The sequence below is a fragment of the Cupressus sempervirens genome, chromosome 3, assembly GCF_028749045.1.
Source record: "Cupressus sempervirens isolate cs-2001-9-10 chromosome 3, ASM2874904v1, whole genome shotgun sequence".
Taxonomy (NCBI): Eukaryota; Viridiplantae; Streptophyta; class Pinopsida; order Cupressales; family Cupressaceae; genus Cupressus; species Cupressus sempervirens.
This window is the reverse complement of record NC_143120.1, coordinates 908,859,882-908,877,770: the sequence shown is the minus strand read 5'-3', so window position 1 is coordinate 908,877,770 and position 17,889 is coordinate 908,859,882.

Below are 17,889 nucleotides of genomic sequence, written 5' to 3'. Positions count from 1 at the left end.
CAGTTTGTCACTTGGGTATCTCAGGAGCTTCTTAGGATTGATAGAGGCACTAGCTATCCAAAGATATGTGAACATCTTGAACTAGATGAAGTAGGCTCCAAGAGCAGTGATTTGTGCTTTGGCTTCATTAGATAACCTCTTCCCATAGTCTCCCTTAATGAATCAAACGATCGCAAAGATGAATGCATCATTCACAATTCCATATTCCTTGCTCTGTGTTGAGAGCTTCTTCTTCACTAACTGGGGGTAGACTATATATGGCTAGGCATTGGGGTCCTACATACTGCCTCTCCTGTACAAACTGGGATAGTTTGTTGCCCTTGATGCAAGCAAGTATACAATGTAAGAAGTCATGTAAAACTTCTTCTTGTCCTTCACTATCCTCAGTTGCTCACACAAGTTCTCACTTAGTATGGTGGCCCAATCTAGTGCTATCTTTGCCTGTCTGATGGTCTTAATGAAATTGACCATGAAGGTGCTGAGGTGACCTACTATGGGTAAGCCCATGATTCTTCTTAGGAGAATGATAGAGTATCCAATGTTTTCCTTCATGTATCCCCAAGTCATATCCACTTTTCCCATTATCCTTCCCCCAGGAGGCTTCTCAATGAGGTATGAGGATTGTATAATATTAATTGCCTCCTATTTGTGCTCCCTATACCATCTTTCAATGGTTTCATAGGAGAGCCTAATAAACTGGTCCACTCTCGAAAGATGAAAGACCCTCTCAATGTTATCGAGTCATAGATCCAACACCACCTCTCTAGTGACACTCTTGACAATTCTCTCTTCAAGAAAAAAATGTTGTGACAAGGCCATGATTAGTTCAGCCAACTACACTAACACGGGATGAGACGCTGTTGGAAATAATCAAGACTAACAAGGTTACTGAGAGGGGAGGGGTGAATCAGTAACTCTAAAACTTTAATTCAATTCTGCATAATAATATTTTTACCATTCATCCATCTAATCTACTGTATGCATGAAAAGATAAACATTTTTAACACATGAACACACAGATTTGGTGACCCAGAAACCTTCCAATTAGAAAGTAAAACTGGGGTGGGGATGATGCCCACAAAACTTCAATACTGTAGTATAAATTTGGTCAGTTAAGGCTTACAATGATCACTTTTGATGATCTGCCCTGTTAGGAACAAGTAGGATTGCTAGATCCACCTTGTTAAAGGATTTACAAACATACAATAAAGTATGCACTCTGTTAGGAGATTTACAAAAGACTTTCAAGTCTACCTTGTTAAAGGATTTACAAACTGATTCACCTATTAGGATAAAGCAGTGGATCTAGTTACAATTGATTGCTAATAAGATCTTTTGTGCTCTAATCACCTAATGTGATGGATATAACTTTTATGCATCAATTGTTGACCTTACTGTATTCCTCTGTTCTGTTGGTGATTCGCTTTTTCTCTTCTCAAAAATATTGCAATATCTCAACAACCATATTCAACATCTCATTATTTCAAATAATATATACCATTCCAATATTTACACTGGCAAGGTCGGCCAAACACAAGTGAACAAGTATTACTGAGTCGGCCAGATGGTAGAAAACTCGAGTTCCACAAACTGACTCGGTGACCTTCTGATACTCGACATCCACTATAATACTCTACATCGTCATGCACTTGGTAAGAGTAGAGGCACAGTCCATACTAATCATTCTAAGTAGCTTGGAACTCAGTAACCATTGGTGACTCGGTGAATATTGTGTCACTCGGTAAAAATTGAATCCATTGATAACCTTCTTCACTTGGTAAACACTGATTCCTTCATTTACCTTGTTTACTCGGTAATTACTAATTCCTTTGTTTACCTTGGTCACTTGATAAACACTAAGTTCTTTGTTTACCTTGATCACTTGGTAAACACTAAGTTCTTTTGATGACTCGATGAGCACTGACTACTTGGGGAACACTGTTCTGCTCAATAACCACTATTATGCATGGTAACCACTGTGAACTTGGTAAATACTACTGAACTGCCCATATACTTGGTTTCCAAAGGAATGCTCAGTATCAACTATTTACCTGCAGAATTTATAAGGTAACCGTTGAATGCTCGGTGTGAACTGTAGACTAGGTGATGAGCTCGGTAAGCATTCAGAATCAAATAAGTGTTGTGACTAATGACAAATATATCATAATTCCAACAATCTCCCCCTTTGGCATTAGTGACAAAAACACTTATGAGCCAAAACTTATATACAATATCTGACATATTGAAAACTGATTCTGCTAAATATACATGGCTTCCTTACATATGACTCCCCCATACAATATACACAAGGTATTTACATGAGTTATATGACTTTTATTTACAGTATCTTTTTGTTCATTTTGTACATTTATCTCACCAATAACTCTTTCTGAGTATCTCTTTCTCCCCCTTTTTGACAATAATGCCAAAGAATTAAAAAAATAATGTATTTACATAGAAACACCAAAATGTGAGATAAACTCTGAATGTACCTAAAGAATGAGTTGCAAAGTCTTGTCCCAATTCTCTTGTAGGATTTTGCATGTGGATAGAGCTATTTGAACTTCTGCAGAGAGTTCAATCACATGGTCTGCAATGGAGAAATCATTGTCATGGATCAATGTTTTTGAATGGGTAATGTGCTTCTGCATTGTGTCCATGATGGGAAGGATCATATTTTGAATATCTAACAATGTAGATCGGATCCTTGACTCTTCTCTTAGCAATTCTGCTTGTTTTTCTGACAAAAATTTTATCTTGAGGTGATGAGATGAGGTTGAACTGGGGTCAAGCTTCAGGTTTTGAGTGCTTGCCTTTAGATCCTCATCTATCTTATTCAATTGTTCTCTTATCTCCTTAGTATACTCGATAACATCACAGAGCTTAGCAAAAAGAGATGTTACATTATTAAAAGAATTTTCAATATTGGCCAAAACTGTGGTTAATTCAACCTATTTTATTGCTATGTGCTCAAGAACCTTATTATCAAATTTCTTTTCTGCCTTCTCCATCAATTTTTCTTGACCAGAGGTATCCTCATTGAATTTATTGACTACCTCTTCTAATTGTAGCAAAATGTGTTGAGAAGTATCAACATCAACACCTATAGCCTCTGTAATTATATTTTTCACTTCATCAATAATTTTAAACTCTCTATCTCTCTCATTCCTTAGTTGTTTCTGCTTTGCCTTCAGTTCTATGCACTGACTGAGCAATCTTAGTTCATCAACTAAAGCAGTATCTATATCTATCTTTGGAATGACAATTTTAGTATCCAAGTCTACATCTTCATCAATTGTCTTGCCTATAAGCAGAAGTTTTTGGTTTTTCTGTTGTACTAACATATTTGTCTTTGAAAATAGAGACAATGGTTGATGAGGTTGGACTGGCTGTCAAAATGTACATACTATAGGAGGAATAGATACTTCTAATGTGGTGATTGTTGCAGTGGATGACTCGATAACTGAAGAAGTTGCCTACAGCTTGGTAGATGAAGTGGAGGTATGCAGCTGAGTAGATGAAGTGGTAGACACTTCCATTGATGATACCTGGAGCTGAGATGTGGCAGGTGTAGATGATATATTTGATGTAGATGTGACCAAACCTTCTGAAGCTGACTCCAACCTTGATGATATCACAGTTTTAGGTGGAGAGTGAGGAAGGGATGCAATAACTGCTGCTGCAATTTTCATCGGATCATCTTCCTCCTTATCTGCCTCTTCAGCTTCTTCGTCCTTGTCTTCTTCCTCTTTATCTTCCATTAGTGCATGCAGCTCTCCTAGTGAGACTGTGACGGATGGAGTGCTATCAAGCTCATCATCATTGTTGCTATTATCATCTTTGATTTCTACTGGGTCTAGACTGGGCTTATGTAGATGATAGATGTTTTTCCACATGTTTGTAGCATCATTTACAACATGTTCAATGTCTTTAATCAAAATCAAACAAGTGTGGAATCTGATCATCATTTTACCTTCATGGTTTTTCATTTCAGCTTTTACTTTTGCTCCAGTGAGACTTGGTCGGAGATTCTTCAGAGATTGCTCATAAATATCTTTTACCATTTGGGTGGCTAACTCCCATCTCGGTTGCAATCTCTCCAATAGTTCTTTTGAGATTTGAGAGGCAATCTGGTCTAGGGAGTATTTCCATTTACCCATCTTGCTGAGTACCAGTTCCTCAATCTGCATTTTTACAGCATCAGTTCTAGTTTCAAATTTCAATGCTTTGAAATTTGTGATGCTAGCTCCTTCCTCCAATTGTTTGAGCCTTTTCTCAAATGTGGGTGCAGGCCTGACTAGTATAGGTTCCTACTTATCTTTCTTGGTTCTTCTGGTAAACACTACAGTAGGCTTCTTCTTAGGTTTGGTGATGATTACCTTGCCTTTTTTCTTTGGTTGTTCCTCTGCAGATTTTTCTTCTCCTTCTTCTTCTCCTCCTTCTTCTTCTCCTCCTTCTTCTTCTTCACCTTCTTCATCTTCACATTTTCCCTCAGTGAGCATAAGAGGACCAGTAGAAGTTTTCAATTTGGCTATTTTCCTCTTACCCTTACTTATAGCATGTGGTAGCTTGATTTCAAGCTCAATTCTGGCCTTAGCTTCATCATAGGTTCCAAAAATTTGTTGCCTAGGGTCTACTAGCTCATTTACCAGTGCTTCTATAATGTCTCTGGCTTCATCAATATTTACCTCATAAGGAAGAGGTTTCACCCATGCAACTCGAGGTCTAACTGCCTGAATGTATACCTTGTCATAGTCAACCATGAAGCTCACATCATCTTTGTAGTCCTCAACAAGCTTAGGAGGGATTTTGAATCTGTTATTCATCCTTTCTTTGAAGTCTTCAAAATAATTATCCATAATACTATCAAAATTTTCACCCATCTCTGCTATAAACTCATTTATTTGATACAAAACTGGAATATCTTTTCTTCACACAACTGTACTTTTTGAAGGGAAAAACTTTTGTACATAGAAAAATAAACAAACTAACAAAGAACCAAATTTACAAGAGTTGGTTTTTGAGGTCCTTATACTATCCATGTTTTTATTAAGTTGTTTTAGCAGCACATCTACTAGGTCAAACTCCATGTTTTTCTTCACAACCTTATAGGCTAAATCTATGGCATCACAGGGCACGCTATTCAATCTACTTGAACTATACATCTTATATGCAATTAAATAAATTTTGAATCTTAACTCTGCATCAGATACATTGTTAGGTTTCAATCCTCTACCATCCCATTCGGCTAGGGTTAACTTCTGAAGTTCATCCCGACTTAGGGTTTTAGTTTTTTTTGATTTGCTTAACATTGGAAAACTCGTGATCTTATGAATCATCTTCTTTTTTATTAGGACGGGTTGCTCTAACCACAACTGACCATTATGCACACGGCTTAAAATGTATCTTATCCATTTCATTTGAAAGTTCCTTGGCAGGTGTGGGATATGAGTCAAACCTTTGGTTTCCAGATGTTTGAACTTGAGTTTGAGGTTTCCATCCACGCATAACTCAGCTAGGGCATTATCCATATCTAGTGTCCCTATCTCTTGAATAGTGCATTTGAAATGAGTACGAATGTCATTTATAAGTAGTACCTTTGGTGGAATTTTTGATTGGGTTCCATGTGGGTCGAGCGATTCAGCTATGGCGGGAATGAGCTTGAAACTAAGTGCTTTCCATTCTACTCCCTTCACAAGCATTTCAGAGCCTCTCGTTGCCTTGTTGCTGCTAGTGCTTGTGGATGCCATTTCTTCTTGGTGAGTGAATGATTTTGTTAAACAAATTCTTCACTGGAAAATCACTTGAACTCACTTTTGCACTCTTGGAAACTTCTTCGCTCTGTATATTCTAAATTCGCGGTGAAAAATGAGATCAAATTCTACCTTTTTGATGAAAAATTTGCCATTAATGCTCGAGTACGAAGGTAGCTGAGATGACCTAGGGTTTTTTAGATAGTCACCAACTTACTCGGTAAACCTTGCAATTTGGTAAACAAATAAAACTTTTCACATTACCGACCTAGCTTGGTTAAGTCTGAAACCAACCTTGCTTGGTAGATGCACCACAGTGAACTATGTCTTGTATCTGAAATATTGATTTGTCATTTGCACTTCTACATTTTGGAACTGCTTTAGGATATTGCCTTAAGATGCAGTCCCTGGTCCTTCTTGATGAGTCTAATTAGAAATGGTGGAGTCGCCCATTTCTTGAGTGACATAGCCATTATTTGAATTTTTTGGCTTGGTAGATTTTGGAATCCATTGTTGTCTCATCTGTTTTCGAATGTTGTCAGCTTTGGCTTTCTTTTCATCTTCAATTCTTCCTATATTCATGCATTTCTTAGATATATGACCAAGTTCGGTACATGTATAACATCTTATAGTAGTATCTTTCTTCCTTAGGTGATGCCTTGCACAGTTTATTCCAATGTGTCCATATTCTCCACAATAGTGACATCTGCACCAAGTATTGTAGTCCCAACCAAATAATGCATTGACAATTTGTTCTACTAGATTGAATGATTTTGATCTACATTCAGATGCCTTCTGACCTTTTTTCTTGCATTTGTGACATTTGCCTTCAAACTTTGGTTTTTCTTTGTATTCATTTGCTTTGTGACCATGCTGATTGCAATTGTAGCATTTACCATTGAATTTTCCTTTACTATTGCTCCAACATCTGTTAGATGTATGACCTAACTTACCATAGTGATTGCAAGTAGATTTTTTATTCTTTTGGGTACCCTGTTTGGAAGATTCACCTTCTTCATTGTATCCAAGGCCTACTTTACCTTTTTTTCTATGAAGATTCTTCTCATTTTGTAGATTCAATTGATCCATATCTGCTTGAGATTTTATCATCCTTTCATTGACTTGTTTTTCAACATTTAAGTCATTTTCCAAACTTTCATTGATTTGTCTTTCAAATCTCAGATCACTTTGTAAGCTTGCATTAATTTGTCTTTCAGTGATTAAATCATTTCTCAAACTTTCATTCTCAGATCTTAGATTCATAATTTCTTCATTTGCATCAGATAGTTGACCTACAAGATCTTCATGCTGAAGGGATTGATTATTTCTTACCTCTAAGTCTTCATTTGCCTTGTTTCTCTATTCCAAAACTTCACATAGCCTAATGGATTGGATTTCTTGTTCTCTTTTGAGCTTTCTTACTTCTTCCTGTAGAGAACCATTATTTGCTAGGAGTTCCTTGATTGCTTCATTAGCTTCATTTGAACTACTTGATGGTAAAAGGTCTTCAATCCTTTCTTCAATATACTAATGATCATTCATTTTTCTTGCAAGTTCCTTCCTTCTTTTCAGAGATTGAGAAAGATGCTCCTTTGCTTCTTTGAGTTGAGTCATGGCCATTTCCAAATCTAACTTTTCATTCTCAATAGATTTGTCAAGTCTGAATATCTCCATTGTCCTTGATATTTTCTCAAGCTGTCAAACTTTATCCTGAGAACCACAAAGCTCTGATACCAATTGTTGGAAATAATCGAGACTAACAAGGTTACTAAGAGGGGAGGGGTGAATCAGTAACTCTAAAACTTTAATTCAATTCTGCATAATAATATTTTTACCATTCATCCATCTAATCTACTGTATGCATGAAAAGATAAACATTTGTAACACATGAACACACAAATTTGGTGACCCAGAAACCTTCCAATTAGAAAGTAAAATTGGAGTGGGGATGATGCCACAAAACTTCAATACTGCAGTATAAAGTTGGCCGGTTAAGGCTTACAATGATCACTTTTGATGATCTACCCTGTTAGGAGCAAGTAGGATTGCTAGATCCACCTTGTTAAAGGATTTACAAACATACAATAAAGTATGCACTCTATTAGGAGATTTACAAAAGACTGTCAAGTCTACCTTGTTAAAGGATTTACAAATTGATTCACCTGTTAGGATGAAGCAGTGGATCTAGTTACAACTGATTGCTGATAAGATCCTTTGTGCTCTAATCACCTAATGTGATGGATATAGCTTTTCTACATCAATTGTTGACCTTACTGTATTCCTTTGTTCTGCTGGTGATTCGCTTTTTCTCTTCTCAAAAATATTGCAATATCTCAACAACCATATTCAACATCTCATTATTTCAAATAATATATACCATTCCAATATTTACACTAGCAAGGTCGGCCAATCACAAGTGAACAAATATTACTGAGTCGGCCAGATGGTAGAAAACTCGAGTTCCACAAATTGACTCGATGACCTTCTGATACTTGGCATCCACTATAATACTCTGCATCATCATGCACTTGGTAAGAGTAGAGGCACGATCCATACTAATCATTCTAAGTAGCTTGAAACTCGGTAACCATTGGTGACTCGGTGAATATTGTGCCACTCAGTAAAAACTGAATCCATTGATAACCTTCTTCACTTGGTAAACATTGATTCCTTCATTTACCTTGTTTACTCAGTAATTACTGATTCCTTTGTTTACCTTGGTCACTCGGTAAACACTAAGTTCTTTGTTTACCTTGATCACTCGGTAAACACTAAGTTCTTCTGATGACTCGGTGAGCACTGACTGCTTGGGGAACACTGTTCTGCTCGATAACCATTATTTTGCACAGTAACCATTGTGAACTTGGTAAATACTGCTGAACTGCCCATAGGCTCGGTTTCCAAAGGAATGCTCAATATCTACTATTTACCTACAGAGTTTATAAGGTACCTGTTGAATGCTCGGTGTGAATTGTAGACTAGGTGATGAGCTCGGTAAGCATTCAGAATCGAATAAGTGTTGTGACTAATGACAAATATATCATAATTCTAACAGACGCTACATTTACCAATCCAAAATGGATCAACATGGATACCAACGCTGATCTCTTAGTGGGCTTGTTACAAATTTTGAGGAATTCTCCTAGATCTGTGTGCCCTAAATCAGTATCTCAAATTTTTGCATGGTCATCATGGAATCTTGACTTAGAGGGTACACCTTAGAATTTGAAAACTACTAGTTTGGGTGTTACTCTGGATGTGGATGCCATTTGATCACCTGCACATTGTGAGAAAAATGTTTATTAGTCCAAAGGTAAAACATAAAAAACTATGAATTAAAATAAGCATAAAGAAAAAAAAAAAGCCCAATTTGAGTATTTTTGTACTCTCTTTTTTTCATCATTTTATTCTATCTTTTTTTTATCTTTTTAAAATATTATGTATATTTCTTTTTTCTTTTTTCTTTTTTTAATTTTTTAATTTTTTTGAAAAAATTTTTAATTTTTAATTTTTCTAATTTTTATTTTTTTGTGTTTTTTCAATTTTCTAAAAACAAATTAAATTTTCAACGACTCTAATACTTTTAACTCTAACAATTTTTTCCCGATTCTCGAACTGTGAGTTTGGGAGTCGAAAAAAGTAGGGGGTCCCACTAGGAATGGGGTGTGTGTTGTGGACACCACAACAAGTGGTGGTGAAAAATCAACAAATCAAGGTTATGTCAACTTGACACATAATTTTAAAGTACTTATGGAATTTATATCAAAAAGTTTTAAGAAAAGAATCTGTAGGAATTGAATGCAGTTTTTAAATTACTAGGCCTTATCTAAAGAAAAAAATATTGATTGGTCAATTTTTTTTATTTTAATGCAATAGTACAAAAAATTTAGGATGAAAATAAGTAGGTTTATGTCTGACCACCTTAATCAAAATAAAATGATAATTTGTTTCAATAAGATTCTAGATATAAGTACACTCATGCCCGAATGTGATGCATATTTTTTGGTATTTTTACTCCAAACAAATAGTTAATTATGAATTTTCTACTATAATATTTTCAGAATAAAAAAACTCTTGTGTCTTACCACCTTAACTTTCAAAACCACTATTTTTTCTTCTTATACTAGGCAAAACATAGAATGTGACACATCTTTTGAATATCACAAATGTTATACCATTTGAAAATCGTAGTTCATTTTCAATCAGTATGTCAATCAATAGTTTGTAGCTAATACTATTAGAAAATAAGTAATAATTACTTACTAAACTCATAATTTTCCAGACATTATATCGATGAAAATCTTAGAATGTTTTCAAAAAATCCTTTTTTCTTTATCAAATTTGGATGAAAAAAGTTGTCAACTATATAGTCAAAGTAAGAAACACATAATAACAAGCCAAAAATAGATTTTTGGGACATTTTTTGTGTTGACCATGTAAGACTAATCAAGTACCCGTTTGAAAATCTGATACTTGTTCCAAAATCAGATACCTGACTTGCCCAATTGTTTTTTTTTTTTTTAATATTATTTTTTTGAAATGAAAATTTATTTTTTTCTCAATATTTTTTATAGTGCTATGACCCCTTTTTAGGATCACTAGTTTTTTTTTAAAAGGCTTTCGGAACCTTAACCATATAGATAATGGCTCCAAAGGATCAAAAGGGGTTATAGGGTACTCTTTGACACTCTTTGACCCATTCAATCACAATATGTGTGCTTAGGGGTACTAGGATCCTTAGAGACATATTTTAATTGTTTGAATGGGTTGAAAGGGTGAACACATTTGATTGACAACATATATCCTAGGGGTCCTAGGACCCTTAGGGACATATTATAATTGTTCATATGGGTCGAAAGAGGACATAGCTCCTTTGACCTCTTTTGATATATTTCATGACAACATATGTCCCTATGGGTCCTATGACCCCTAAGCCCATATTATAATTGTCCATATGGGTCGAAACCTATGACCTCTTTTGATGCATTTCATAACAACATATGTCCCTATGGGTCCTAGGACATCTAAGGATATATTATAATTGTTTGAATGGTTTGAAAGGGTTCATAGGATAACATACGACCCCTTTCGACGCATTTCATGACAACATATGTCCCTAGGGGTCCTAGGACCCATAGGGACATATTATAATTGTTCAAATCAGTCAAAAGTAGGCATAGGATAACCGATGACCCCTTTTGACACATTTCAACACAACATATGTCCCCAAGGGTCCTAGTACCCCTAGGGACATATTATAATTGTTCATATGTGTTGAAAGGGGTCATGGGATAATCTATGACCCCTTTTGATGCATTTTATCACAACATATGTTCCCAGGGGTCTTAAGACCTTGAGGGACATATTATAATTGTTCATATGGGTCCAAAGGGGTCATAGGATAACCTATGACTCTTTTCCATGGATTTCATGACAACATATGTCTCTAGGGGTTCTAGGATCCCTAGGGAGATATTAAAATTTGTTCATATGCATTGAAAGGGGTCTCAACACATTTAATGACAACATATTTCCCTACGGGTCCTAGGACCCATAGGGACATATTATAATTTTTCATATGGGTTGAAAGTGTTCATTGGATAACCTATGACCCCTTTTGACACATTTCATGACAACATATGTCCCCTAGGGACATATTATGTTTGTCCATATGGATCGAAAGGGGTCATAGGATAACCTATGACATCTTTCAATGCATTTCATGAAAGCAAATGTCCCTAGGGGTCCTATGACCCTTAGGGACATATTAATATTTTTTATTGGCATGGAAATGGTTCATAGGATAACTTATGACCCCTTTTGACCTATTTCATGACAACATATGTCCTTAGGGGTCCTAGGACCTCTAGAGACATACTATAATTGTGTATACCAGTTGAAAAGCGTCATAGGATAACCTATGACACCTTTCAATGTATTTCATTATAACATATGTCCCTAGGGATCCTAGGACCCCCAGGGACATATTTTAATTGTTTGAATAGGTTGAAAAGGGTCATAAGATAACTTATGACCCATTTTGATGCATTTCATGACAACATATGTCCCTAGGGGTCCTAGGACCACTAATTATTGTTCATATGGGTTGAAAGAGGTCATAGGATAATAACCTATGTACCCTTTCAACACATTTCATAACAAATATGTCCCTAGAAATCCTAGTATTGGATCCCTGGGGACATATTCTAGTTGTTCGAATGACTTGAAAGGGGTCATAGGCCTTTCCACATATTTCAAGACAACATATGTCCCTATGGGTTTTATAACCCCTAGGGACATTATAATTTTTCATATGAATTGGAAGCGGCCATAAGTTATCATAAGATGCCTTTTGACATATTTCATGACATTATATGTCCCTAAGGGTCCTAGGACCCTAGGGACATATTATAATTTTTTGAATGGTTTGAAAGGGGCCATAGGATAGCCTATGACCCATTTTGATGCATTTCATGAAAAAATACGTCCTTAGGGGTCTAGGACCCTTAGGGACATATTATAATTATTCAAATGGGTCTAAAACAGTCGTCAGATAACTTATGACCCCTTTTGACACATTTCACAAAAACATGTCTCTAGGGGTCCTAGGACCCCTAGGGACATTATAATTGCTCATATGGTTCAAACAAGGTTATAAGATAACCTATGACCCCTTTTGACATGTTTTATGATAATTGTTGGTCATTTTTGTCCCTCATTCAGCTCATCACTAATAACCAATTTGAGAAACTTTTAATGAGTTGGATTCTTGTTTTGGGTTAACCCACTAGGATTGGCGGCTAATATTTTTTGTTAGCTCAATTTCTTTGTTGATTGAGTGAACTTGGTTTATTCTTGGTCGGGTTGACCCACACAGGTGAGATCCAACAGCTCTCATGCTTTCTTGAAACATTTTATCATCCTCTCGAAAGCATGAGATGTTGTCATGCATCACCATTCTAGCATTTCTTCATACTATAGAGTCTTCGCAAAGTTCTAAGGTCTAGAATTGTGCCACATATGTTGAGCACTCCAAACAAGTTGGCTCTAGTAGTCCTATGGGTGATAGACTCTTACAATCAATGATTGGTCCATGAACTCCATATCAGCAGCCATTGGGGTCTAGAGTTTCATACACATGCAGATGAGATGCTCCCACATGTCACCATTCCAGTGTTTCTTCATGCTATAGAGTCTCCGCAAGGCTCTGAGGTCTAGAATTATGCCACATGGTGGAGGGTCCCATCTTTAGCATTTAATTTAACCCAACATGCATTATGCAGATTGATGACAAAGATTCAATGGAAGATTCTCTAAGACCACTATCCAATCTATCAAATAGAAAAGCTCATCAACAACCTAAATGTTTTTGTGATATGATCTTCTAATCTCATGAAAGTGTGAGATGCTTCCAAGTTTCACCATTCTAATGTTTCTTCACTTTGTGGAGTCTCTGCGAGGCTTTGAAGCCCAAAATTGTGTGATAGCCATTGAATCTAGCTCATCTTGGACTCTCCTCACTATGTCTCACATGTCTGGTAGAAATATAGCTAATCTTGAGCGACAACTACGCTTTAATCTCTTGTTGAGGGAGATTCTTTTACATCTCAATTGTCCATCTTGAGGGGAAGATCTACATCGATGATAGTGAATTAATTTGTCATTGGGGAGATTTTCATCGCATCTAGGTCTTTTTTTCAATGGGAGATCTTCATCAATGACCAACATTCAATTTTGGGGAAATTAGATACCACCACCCCCCCGCCCACCCTGCAGTTAACCCTACATGTTGCGGGCAGATAACATGCCCTATTATCCTTCCCTACAGTTTTCTTTGTCCATGGCATGCTATCAAATCTAGTTCTTCAATGTTGAGTGACTTCTTAGGCTGCCCTCTATGCCTCTTTAATGCATCAAATGATTAGATTTCAATTATTTATCTCTTGCAGCTAGGTGCACTTGTTTTGGTCTATTCCTATCACTTCCAGCACAAATTGCACTTCATGATCATACTTCTTTCTGATTCTTCAGTTATTGCTTCCTCTAAAACTTGACTCCACCCTAGTTGGGGTTTGAACTCAATGTAAACATAAAAGTTATGTCTAAACTCTTTAAAAGGCAGTTATAAATATGTTTTCCAAGTTCTTCTCTATTTGTATTTTGTAGCAACATTATTCTCTACAATTTTTGTCTTACATTAATGAAATCATTTTTTCTTACCTATCTTTCCATTCATTAACTTGTGCATATTTATTGCCTTGTAGTGAGTGTTTCTTTTCTATTTTTCTTGATTCATATGTTGTGTTAACTCTACTAGCAGTTGTTGCATAGTAAAATATATTTTCTTTCAATCCAAGCTTGCATGTGGTCCCTTAGGAAGTAGAATAGAGTTAAGATTAGTATATTTTGGGTTTTCATTAATGTTTTGTGTAGTAATTGGTAGAGATTTTAACCATAATTCTATCTAGTGCATCACCCCCTTTCCCTTTTAGCATTTTACTTTCTATTTCTCTCTTCCTTTTCCTCTCAAGCAGTAGTTTAGGTGCACCTTGATAGTAAGGAAGTCGACCTTCTGCAAAGATTTAACCTCAAAGTGCAAGTAGTTCGAGGTTGTTTCCATGTTACACAATGTCACTTGAGGGTCATACCTCAAGCAAGGGTGTTTAATCTTGTGTCAACAATTTTTGGCACACTCAATGGGACCACATTAAATCTTACTAAGTCTATTAGTTTTCTAGTGTCAATTTAAGGACTTCAACGTATATGCTGAGAGTAGTGCTACTCTTAGAATTCTAGCCTTTAAGAGGTTCACATTCAAGCAGTTTTCATCTCCATCTCTACATATTGGTTTCCAGACTAGAAGTGTTGTAATTCATGCCCAAGGTTCAAACAAGGGCATCTTCTAGAGGTAATTTTAAGTTTACTAAGCTTTCATTTTCAAATTCTAGAAGAAAGAGAAGTAGACTTTCTCTATCACCAATTAAGAGTTCAACTATAGCACATACACTTCCTAGATCTCTATCTATTCCTCCAGTTGATAGATCATAGCCTAGAGCACCATCATTTCATTTGAATAGATCATTATTTCACATGGCCCTCCCTAGAAATCAGGTGTTAGCTAGCTTTAATGGTGGGAACCCACTCATATTGATTCAAAGGCATGATATACCAATAGCTGCACTTAAAAGTGTACTAGACTTCACTGGTGAAACCTCCATTTCCCCTACATAGCATATTCAAGAAATTTCAAATGTTTTTAATATTCATGGTATCATAGAGGATCATTTATTAATTAATTAATTAATTAATTTTTATGCCATTAAATCCCTTTATCTTAATTAAAAATATTTAATTAAGAAATCCCTCCCAAAAATGTTTAAATCTTATTTAAACATTATTTCCTTATTTATTAATTATTTAATTAATAAATTGACCAAAAAACCCAAAATAAATAAAAAAATTATTTTTTGCCCAAAACTTGGCCAATTTCCTTAAGACCACTAACCTCTTCCAAAATCTTCTAATCCTTCTTTAATTTTGATTAAAGGCTAATCACATCATTTTCTACCCTTAATCCCAACTCAAAATATTTAATTAAGATTAAATATTAATCCTCATGTTTATTAAAAAATTTTTAATAAATATCTCCTCAACCCAAACCCTTGAAATAAATAAAACTTTATTTATTTCCTAAAAATCTAATTTATCCTCATCCTAAGAAGTTCTAGACTCTTCTAGAAAGTCTTCATTCTCATCCTAGGAAATTCTAGACTATTCTAGAAAGTATTTATCCTCATCCAAAGTCTAGACTCTTCTAGAAGATGTCTTTAAACCTAATCCTAATCCCCTCCTAACCTTGTCACATTCCTTAAAAATGGGTTAAGACTTACTAACCCAAGCCAAAGTTAACAAATATCTCCTCCTTCACCCACCCTCATTAAATGCCATCCACTTGCCTATCCCTAAGCTAATCCTAAACCATCCTAATCCATCCTCTAATCATTTGCACAATCTTAAGCAAGCTTAAAACCCTCCTAATCAAGCTCAAGTCGAAATTGCTCTCATCTCCCTCAAAATATCTCAACCATAAAACTTTATGAAGTCCACTAGGCCATAAATGACTCTTCCAATCCCTTTTATTGCTCGTACAAGCCATTATGAGGGTCTTTATGAAGATTTTATCCCTTGAGCCTCCTTTGTTGACTCATCCTTCCCCTTTCCTCCATCCTCTCACCATGTGACATGTGTCACTCCTTGATTGGCTGTATGGAAGCACAATCCATGTGCTCTCCTCTCATGTAATTTGAGCCCTCCATGAGCTTTTTCCCATCCTTGCATCTTAGCCCTCAATCCCTCAAGCTCTTTGCCTATTTAAGGAATCCTCTCCCAAGCCATTTTAACACAATCCATCAAGTAAAGTCATAATGCCATTTTGAGAAGCCATTTTACATCAAAACCATACACTCACACCCAAATTCCAACTCCATTTGAAGCCCTTTTTGAAGCATAAAGCTTGAGCATACATCCTATCTATTTAGACAAAGCTACTCAACAAGAGAGCTTCTCATTGAGAGAGCCCATTAATGGCTCATATTCTCAATTGAGAGCTCATCTTAGTCTATCTTGAAGTTTATGATTTTTTTTTAGTTTGTAGAAGCTTTATTTAAATTTGGTTTCTATTAGCATACTAACATTGCTCATATACATTTTGGCATGCCCGGTGGGACCCCGCATGGGTCATCTTCATTAGCTTTTGTAGTCAATTTTTGTATGTCATTTGCTAATTTTGGCTAATTTTGCTTGTTTTTGTGATTGGTAGGATTGTATAAATTGGTTTTGTAGGTCCACATGAGCATGAAGAAGACAAAGGAACTCATAGTCTATCTCATAGTATTTGCTTGAGCACACCCAAGTGCACATCCATCCATACTTGGACATATCGAAAACATCAAGGTCACACTTGGGGAGCTTACCAATCTTGGTTTTCCTATCTCATCATTGTTTCCTTTGTCTTATAATAAGTGTAGCTGATTTACTTAGTTTATGATTGTTAATCTAATTAGTAATGTTCTTTGCACTCTAGTTTAAGAGATCTACAATAGAAAATTCATTTAACACTAATCATATAGAGCCTTACATGATTAGTCCTGAAAACATGAATTGTACTCTCTTTGATGAGGAGGAAGACTACTTGGATCCATTCAAGCATATGGATGAGGTTGAGCCAAGAATCTATGTTGTCCATGAGCAAGATGTTGTCATCCCAAATCTGATCCAAGGTATAAAAGAGTAGCAAGGGCAAAAAAAATTGTTGCTGCATAAGGAGGATGAGATGGCAGCTAACCCTTTCAAGGATTTCCTTGCCTCTACTACTAAAAATGAAGAAGTTTTGCCTAGGTCAACATTAGTTGAGGTTTTTGAGCAACAAGAACAAACAGATCAGCTAGAAGGAATGTGGTTCTCTCAAGAGACTGATGATGACATTTTGGTCTTCAAGGACATAAAGGATGTTTTAATTCATCAAAGTGAGAGGTAAGATCAAAAGGGAGGTCCACCTTTTATATTAGGTTAATGTGGAATGTTGTATTGCAACTAGCCAAGTAATGGTGGGAGGATGATGCTTGAACAAGTCAAGCATTCCAAGGTAAAGAAGAAAGGAAGTTACTTCAACAAGCTAGTTATTGGCTTTGTTTGACCATTTTGTTTGTAAATGATTGTACATATTAAAGTATGTTTTTTCAGCTTTCCAAGAAGTGCATGTGTACAGCTTTCTGGAGCTCCCCGGAGCTCCTTTTGATTTTACTAGTTGTAGAGGAAGATTTTTGTGAAGTTGCAAGTGGAATGGCACATTTTTCTTTTGGTGAATCCATGCCCAATGGATTGCTTAAGGTCACTAATCCTATGCTTAGCAAGAAAGCATCCCCTCTAATTTTCCAAGAATGTTGATCATTTTTCCCCCCCATTCATCCCATCATTGATAACCAATCTGAGAAACTTTCAATGAGCTATTTATCTCATATTGGTTTTGACATATGAGTGACAACACACTTAAGTCATTTTCTTAGTTTATGTTGAACAAGTAGTGTATGTCAAGCGTAAGTTGTCTGATATACACTATGTGTTAAGTAACTAGTAA